The sequence below is a fragment of the Jatropha curcas genome, chromosome 5 (assembly GCF_041381405.1).
Source record: "Jatropha curcas cultivar XTBG-Jc1 chromosome 5, XTBG_Jcur_1.0, whole genome shotgun sequence".
Lineage (NCBI taxonomy): Eukaryota > Viridiplantae > Streptophyta > Magnoliopsida > Malpighiales > Euphorbiaceae > Jatropha > Jatropha curcas.
This window is the reverse complement of record NC_143155.1, coordinates 14,936,747-14,944,575: the sequence shown is the minus strand read 5'-3', so window position 1 is coordinate 14,944,575 and position 7,829 is coordinate 14,936,747. Positions and strand designations below refer to the sequence as shown.

Sequence of the window (7,829 nt, the reverse complement as noted above, 5' to 3'; positions counted from 1 at the left end):
TTGGGGATTCAAAGAGTCTATCATGCATTCTCCAATCCCATGTTGTCCATTGCACCTATCACAAACTTGCATAATAGAATTCACAGGATAAGTAGTTAACATGTCCAATTTTCTTACCATGTTATCTACCTTGGCATTAAGTGCTGTGATAGCATCTATTTCATAGACTCCTGCAGTTCTCTTCCTTTCGGAATTGTTTTGGTAATGGCTGTTGCTTGCCATTTCCTCTATCAATTCATATGCCTCATCAATTCCCTTCTTCTCAAAGGATCCACCTGCAGCTGCATCTAAAGTGATTTTGATGTTAGGAGATAATGCATTATAGAAAGTTTGTACCTGTAACCACTTAGGCAAACTGTGATGTGGGCATTTTCTTAACAAGTCCTTGAATCTTTCCCAAGCTTCGTACAAGCTCTCTTGATCATGGTGAGCAAATATCATTATCTCATTGCGCAGTTTTGTGGTTTTTGGAGATGGAAAGAATTTTGCTAAGAACTTTTGGGCTAATTCTTCCCATGTTGTGAAACTTCCAGTGGGACATGACTGTAACCAAGATCGTGCTTTATCCCTAAGAGTGAAAAGGAAAAGTCTCAGTTTAATTGCATCTCCGGAAACACCATTTTGTTTCAAAGTATCACAAATTTCCAGAAAATTTGTGATATGAGCATTAGGATCTTCACTAGGCAAACCCCCATATTGAATTGAGGTGGAAAGCATTTGGATAATTGCGGGTTTAATTTCAAAATTATTAGCTTCCTCCCTAAGTGAGTTGTCCCATTAAGATTAGGTGTTGTGTAGTCTCGCAAGGTGCGGACAAAATGTTGAAGTGGAGGTCAATTTAAGTTCTCGTTTTCGTTCTCGTTGACCATGACTGCTTGTTGTTCGGGTTTTATTTCACATGCTCTTCTTGCAGCATTGTTCCTTCAATAAGTTCTTTCAATTTCTAGATCAAAGACTAAGGGTTCAGTCCTTCTTGATCTTCTTTGCATAAACACCTGAAATAATTCCTTAAAAGAAAAGTTAAATTTAAATAGAAGAATGTCTAAATTAACAATAGGGTAATTAGTATTGATATTGATAACGCCAATCCCCGGCAACGGCGCCAAAAACTTGACAGTGATTTTCGCAAGTATACAAAATCGCAACAAATAATATAGAGTGAAAGAGTATCGTATCCACAGGGACTGTGTATCAAGTACCAAAATTTTGTTAACCTATTATTATAATGAGAGAGATTTGTTATAAGGAAAGTAAGTTCGAAAATAAAGCAGAAAAGATCAAGCAACAAAATTTAGAAGAAAAGAAATCAACGATTTAAAACTACTAGGGAATTTGATTTCACTTAATTCTATCCAATTTATTTTATTAGTCTGTTAATCAATTTTAATTGTTCAAGTAGGAGAAACAACCCTAAATTCACTAACAAACTCTCCCGATGTATTGTTAGCTATTCTAATCTAGTCTAATTACTTATCTTCCAATAACGCAATCAAACATAAATTAAATCATTAAGTTTCATGGTTATTTTGTGAATTCATAACCTAAGGTCATTAACTTATGAAAACCTCCCTTGAGTCAAACCATATAGCTTCCGTATCAAGTTATTATTCTCAAGTAATTCATTACCTTTTTCAAATCAAAAACCCTTCTCCCGATAGTGATTAATGAAATAAGTCAATCCAAGGGAGAAACTCCGCCTGGAAGCTTTAAGTTCAATAATAAATTATAACAAGAACAAGGAAAAACAAATCTAATATTATAAATTGGAATCGAATTAAGTTACATCAAATCCCTAGTATAGGAGTTTAGCTAGACATAGTAATTAAAGAAAACTCAGTAATACTTGAATGAATCTTCATAATCAGTAATGAACAATGAAAATAAAAACAAGATTAAGAGTTTGGAGATAAAAACTAGGGAACAGCTATGTAGATGGCTTCCTTGAATCTCGGTACAAATCTTGGATGCTTGAGGTCTTTTAGAGAGAGAGAATTATGTAGAAAATTACTACAATTCGAGATCTCTTACAATGAATAGCTCCCTTCTTTATATAGACCTCCTGCAGTAGAATCTGACTCTGTTTAGGAAATAGAATCCTAATTAGATACAAAAATCTTCTTTAGGAGATCATGACTGTTTAGACTTTGGATTTCTTCTTAGTTAGGACTCTTTTCTCTTCCTAAATAGGTTTAGATCTTGTTTAGCACGTTTAGGAAAATATTTGAGGTGGGCCCAACCGAGAAAAAGATTGGCTTGCGTTTTTAGCTCAAGTTTGTACTGCCTTCATAGCGTTTGCGTTCCATATAGCACGGCTTGGGCGCGCTCGAGTCTGGAACTTTGAATGGTTAAGCACGGGTCGTGCTATGCAACACGCTCAGATGAGTCTTTGTGGCACGGGCGTGCCCCTTAGCACAGGTAAGGCGTGCTTGTCTCTATCCTTCCAAGATAGATTTCGTCATGGGCGTGCTAGGCAAGCACGCCTTGAGTTTCTTTTGGGCACAGGCGTGCCATTTAGCACGGGCTAGCCGTGCTATCCCCTGACTCTCCACTAGATTTTCTTTAGCTTTAGCACGCCCGTGCTAAAGTACACGGGCTGGGCGTGTTTGAGCCTAAGTATTTTGCTTTGTAATGCTCTTTTCTGTGCCAAAACCCTGCAAATTTCTTTCAGATCAAGTGGATTATGGTTCAAGGAAGCTTTCAACAAAATTATAATAAAAACGAAGTAAAAATAAATAAAAGTGATAAATCTTACTAAAATTCTAAATAAAAACTATACTAAAAATACTATAATTGTGACACCTATCAGACTACTTCTATGATAACCCATATGGACCCAATTAAATGGGTAGATGGTGATGTTAAGTAAAAAATTGAGGTATGTCTATAATTTATGAATATTTCAATTTCACTTGTTTGGATCTGAAATTGCTTTTGGACTTCTTGCTTTTGGTTCATCTACTAATTCATCATATTCTTATGAGTTCATCATTATATGTCTCCCTTGCCTACGCTTTAATTTCCTTTTCCTCTTTCTTATAGGATTGTACAGAAAAAGCAACAGATTCTATATGTTTTTGGGTTTTCTTGCCTATTGGTACTTTCTGTATCTTTTCTCTACATTTTTTGTTTTTGGGATTTGAGATTTTTCTAATTTTTCTATGTATCTGTATCTTTTTTGTATGAGCTAGAATTGGTATTTGATCTGATTAAATGTCATTTTGTATGGTATTGGAATTCTTCATATCAAGCCAAAGAAGACAAGTTAAGAATCCTTGCTTATCATGAGGTTCATGGGTTTTTATTTTTTATTTATTTGCTTTTTGGTTGTTTTCAAAGCTGTTTACCTTTTTAGCTTGTATTAATAAAAAATAAGCGACCTTTAAGAACTCTCCTTACACTTTAGTTTTTTCTTTCTTTTTAAAATTTTTGTTGTTTATTAGCCTCTTGTAAAGATATTTTGGCAAGATTTTCCATCTTGTAGATGGAAGGATGTTAGTTTATGGGCCAAAAGAAAAAAAATCTTGAGTTTGTTATGGGTAAGCAAAGAGCATTTAATCCATTTTCAAAAATTCTAACTTTCGATCAAAACCTTTTCAGAATATAAGTGGGTCATGTTGCATGAGTCCCCTTACATCCTTCTGTTCTATCCTAATCTAGATTCTTTATTGAGTCTTGAACTAAAATGGTGTGACATCATTTCTACATTATGCATAATTATCCCTTTTTATTTTAAGTTTGTGTCATAGTGGAGCTTATATATTCTTTCTATAGCCATGCTTGGATTTTCTTGACTTGTTCTTTTTCCCCTAGTCAATGCTTAGAGAAGAAACATGTTTAAATTGACTTCAAATAAGTTTGACCTTTGTCTTGTAGCGAATAGCAATCAAGGAGTTGTAAAAATAGATAGAGATAAAGCTTATAGTGGAACCAAGCAATGCCTTTTCACACTATAGTAGGGTGCTATCAGAATTGATAACTAATTGCATTGTACAAATTATGTGTACAGTGTTTTATCATTTAACACCTAAGAAGTAAGTTGGTAAAAGGAAGCATAGTGAAAATACAACTTGTTTGGCTAAACCAGTAAGAATGCTCCTGCATTTGAAATTGAATTCTATGTATAAATAGCTTCTCTGGCTTTGCTTTTTTTGGTGAATAATTGTTTCACTTTATATTTATGTTGGTTAATTAAATGCTTTAAATGGTTGGCAATTGCACATGGTTGGTTGTGCTTATGCACTAACATATTTAAGCAGTTGTACTTTTATCCTTCAATTTTTAAAGGAGTACTGAAAATTCTGGCCCAAACAAAAGAATGAGGAGGAAAAGGTTAAAATAGGAAGTTCATAGTTGAACTTTTAGATGTTTGTGTTTGTTTATTTGTGGGTTTAGTTTTTAGAACCTTTATTGCTGTTAAACAATGTAATATATGCTCTAGATTTTTTGCTAAACAAACGATTATGTAACAAATGAAATATACCATACCTCTCTCTACTTTTCATGGTGAGACAACTTCTGGTCTCTCTATTCCTTGTTGTTTCTATTGTTCTATTATTTTCTTTTTCCACACAATTTACTGTTTATCTCCTCAATAAATGCTTATCAAGCTTATTGTATTTGATATGAGTGGTTGTAAGGATTTCTCTCATTACATATATATATGTTGAATTGCATAAATCAGCTTGACTATGACATGTATTATGAGGTATTGTTTATTGCTGACCTAGGAGTTTGAGCAAATTTTTAAGATTCTTACTTTACATGATGTTGTTTGGTTGTTGGAGTTAGACAAGGAACAGTAAAATTGGTAAACTATAGATGCCTTTTGATTTAAAGAGTCATAAAAAGGAATAATTGCACATTATAATGTCCTGAATTTGGACATGTGGATGAAAGATGCTTATCGAGTAGTATATTAGCATCCAGTTATCCCCCTCCATAACCTAAGTCGGCACTTTTTTAAAAAAAAGTAACATCAACTACATTAGTTTCTTCAAATTTCACTAAGCATGGGTATTCTATTTTCCAAAGCTACCTATTGCAGAAAAACCTGCAAGTGTAATTAACCTGATCAATTATTGCATTTAGGGAATTCAAAAAATCTACATGAAGTTAGAAAGGGCCAGGATAGGAGAATACACCATTGTTGATGTTTTAATGAATTGAAAATTATAAAAGATTATAGAATTACTGTTGATATCTAAAAAAAAAAAGTTTCTACAACATGCCATATTGGTTTGTAACATTACATTGCAATCTTATTATTTTTTAGCTGAGTATATCATTGCTTTTAGTATCAAGCTACATGTTTTATCTTCTCTCTGTGGATGAGAAGACGGTAAGTTACCACTGATTGCCAATGAAAATTTAAATTGAAATTATAAGACAACTATATTTATTTATTTTCTCCATTTTAATAAGACAAAGCAATTTTATTATTAGTTTGTTGCGTTATACTTTTATTCTCTATATCATGATCAAAGCGCAGGTAGCACAACCAAATGTAAGTCAATAAATACGGACTTAAGCAATCCTTCAGTTCAGACTTAAGCAGTCCTCCAGTTCAGACTTAAACAGTCCTCCAGTTCGGACTTAAGCAGTCCTCAACAAAATTCGGACTTAAGCAATCCACAAGCTCGAACAAGTCCATCATCGGACTTAAGCAGTCCATTCTCCAGTTCGGACTCAAGCGATCCATAAACAGTCCACTAGTTCTGCATAAACAGTTCATCAGCTCGTACACAACCACTTCTCCAGTTCAGACTTAAGTGGTCCATAAACAGTCCATCAGTTTGGACATAAATAGGACATCAGCATGGACATAATCACTTCTCTAGTTTGGACTTAAGCGATCCATAAATAGTCCATCAATTCGAACATAAGCAGTCCATCAACTCGGACAAGTCCATCGATTTCTGACACTCCGTCAACTCGAACTTAAGCAGTCCTCAATAAATTTGGACTTAAGCATTCCACCTAAAACGAACTCAATCCACCTATTCGGGCTTAAGCAATCCATCATTCGAGCTTAAACAGCTCATATTTAAGCAGTCCATCCATTCAAATTTAAATATTTGTTGGACATAAATGGCCAATATTTTTTTGGGGGACTACTGTTAATATGCAATAATAAAATACATAAAAGAACAATATACAAATATATTAAAGGATATTAGACTTGTAACGCCCCATTTTTTTATGTCGAAAATAGTAAGTTTACCGGTTTATGAATAGTACCACCGGTCTATGAATAGTACTACCGATCTGGGAGTTGGTAGCATTTTGGTCCAAAACAAATTACTATATATGTTTTATATTTTCTTTAATATTTTTGAATTATGTATGCATGATTTTTATGGATAGGAAGTAAGTAATGAATATTTTTGGAGAATTTAGATAATTAGTGAATTGTGAATTGTGGAGTTATAGTAATTAAGGAAATTTAAAAAATTATTTTTTTATGGAGTAAATTAGAGACTTTTGTGGAGATAAATAATATTTTGAAGGAATTTAATTGGAGAATATTTATAGCCATTAGATTAGATTACTAGTGACTTAATCCTATCCATTCAATTTGGGCAAAAAGACCAAAATGCCCTTTAGTTGCTTTATTAAAGGCAACTTTCAATTATTGAGCAAACACTTTTCTCTTCTTCTTCTTCTCTTCAACGCCACTTTGCTCTCCTACTTCTCTTTGTTTTTCTTCAAATTCTATTTGCTAAATTCACCAAATTCACCCCATCCAACTTGACTTAAGTAATTAATCTTAGAGAGTGAAGCTAGAGAAGTGATATTTGGTGACAAATTTCAAGGAATTTGGTGATTTTTCTACTTGGCTCAAAGGGTGGATAGCCTTCTAATAAAGATAAGGGCAAGACCAAAGCTTAAGGAGCCTTGATTAAAGCTTTCCAGAGCTTGTTTTGAAGGTTAGTGTTCATAAACACACTTACCTTACTCAAATTTTTTATTTTGTGCATTTATGCTATCATGTGTATATTTTGGGATTTTGTATGAAATGATTGATTTGTTGAACTTTGGTTGCAATAACATGCTCTTGGGTGATGTTTGATGAGTATTTAGTATGTGGTAGAACCTCTACCTTGTATCTATGTCTTTCATGTTCTTTTCATGGTTAAAGTAAGCTGAATTTGGGAAAAGGTGTTATTGGGTAAGCTTAAGGACTATTTTTCGATCCTTTCTACTTCCCATTTGTGTCTGAGTCCTTCATAAAAGTTGTAGGTCTACTTCTTATCTTTCCAACCCATCCTCTTGTGTCCAATTTGGAGATACATAGCTCAACTTATGGCTGAAACACCCAAACTGACTCTGTTATGACGGGCCACAAGCATCACTGAATTGAGTGCCCATTTTGACCACTATAATGGCAAGATTATGTTCTGAGTTCTTCATGAGAGTTGTTGCACTATGTCTTGATACTTCTCTTGTTTTGGATTGATTTAATTTGAGTGTTTGGTTAAGGAGGAATTCAATAAACATTGGACTTGGTTCTGCTGAATCAGGTCTGAACTGTTGGTTTGTGTTCCTCACTTTTGTTTTCTACCTTACAAATTGATCTGGGTGTGGTCCTTTCATAACATTTGTAGAATTTTGTCTTAGCTTTCTAGTGAATCTAATTTCATTCAATTTGGAGACATATAATTCAAGTTATATCTTAAAAACCCATCAAAGGTCAAGGTTATTTTAATGCTGCAAATTTCCTATGTCTTGAATCATAGGTTTATTTGGATAAAGGTATGTAAGAATCAGGTGTGAGGAAGTTTCTCTTGATTATTTGTAGTTTTTTAGGATTTATTTGACAAAAATAAGAC

General features: G+C 33.6%; 1 non-coding gene across 1 annotated transcript; it reads left to right on the top strand.

The window, feature by feature from the left end:
• Nucleotides 1–352: 352 nt before the first annotated feature.
• On the top strand, nucleotides 353–459 carry LOC149496264 (small nucleolar RNA R71). Its single transcript, XR_016321071.1, has one exon. It is a non-coding gene; the product is annotated as a small nucleolar RNA R71 (small nucleolar RNA).
• The last annotated feature ends 7,370 nt before the right edge of the window (nucleotides 460–7,829 follow it).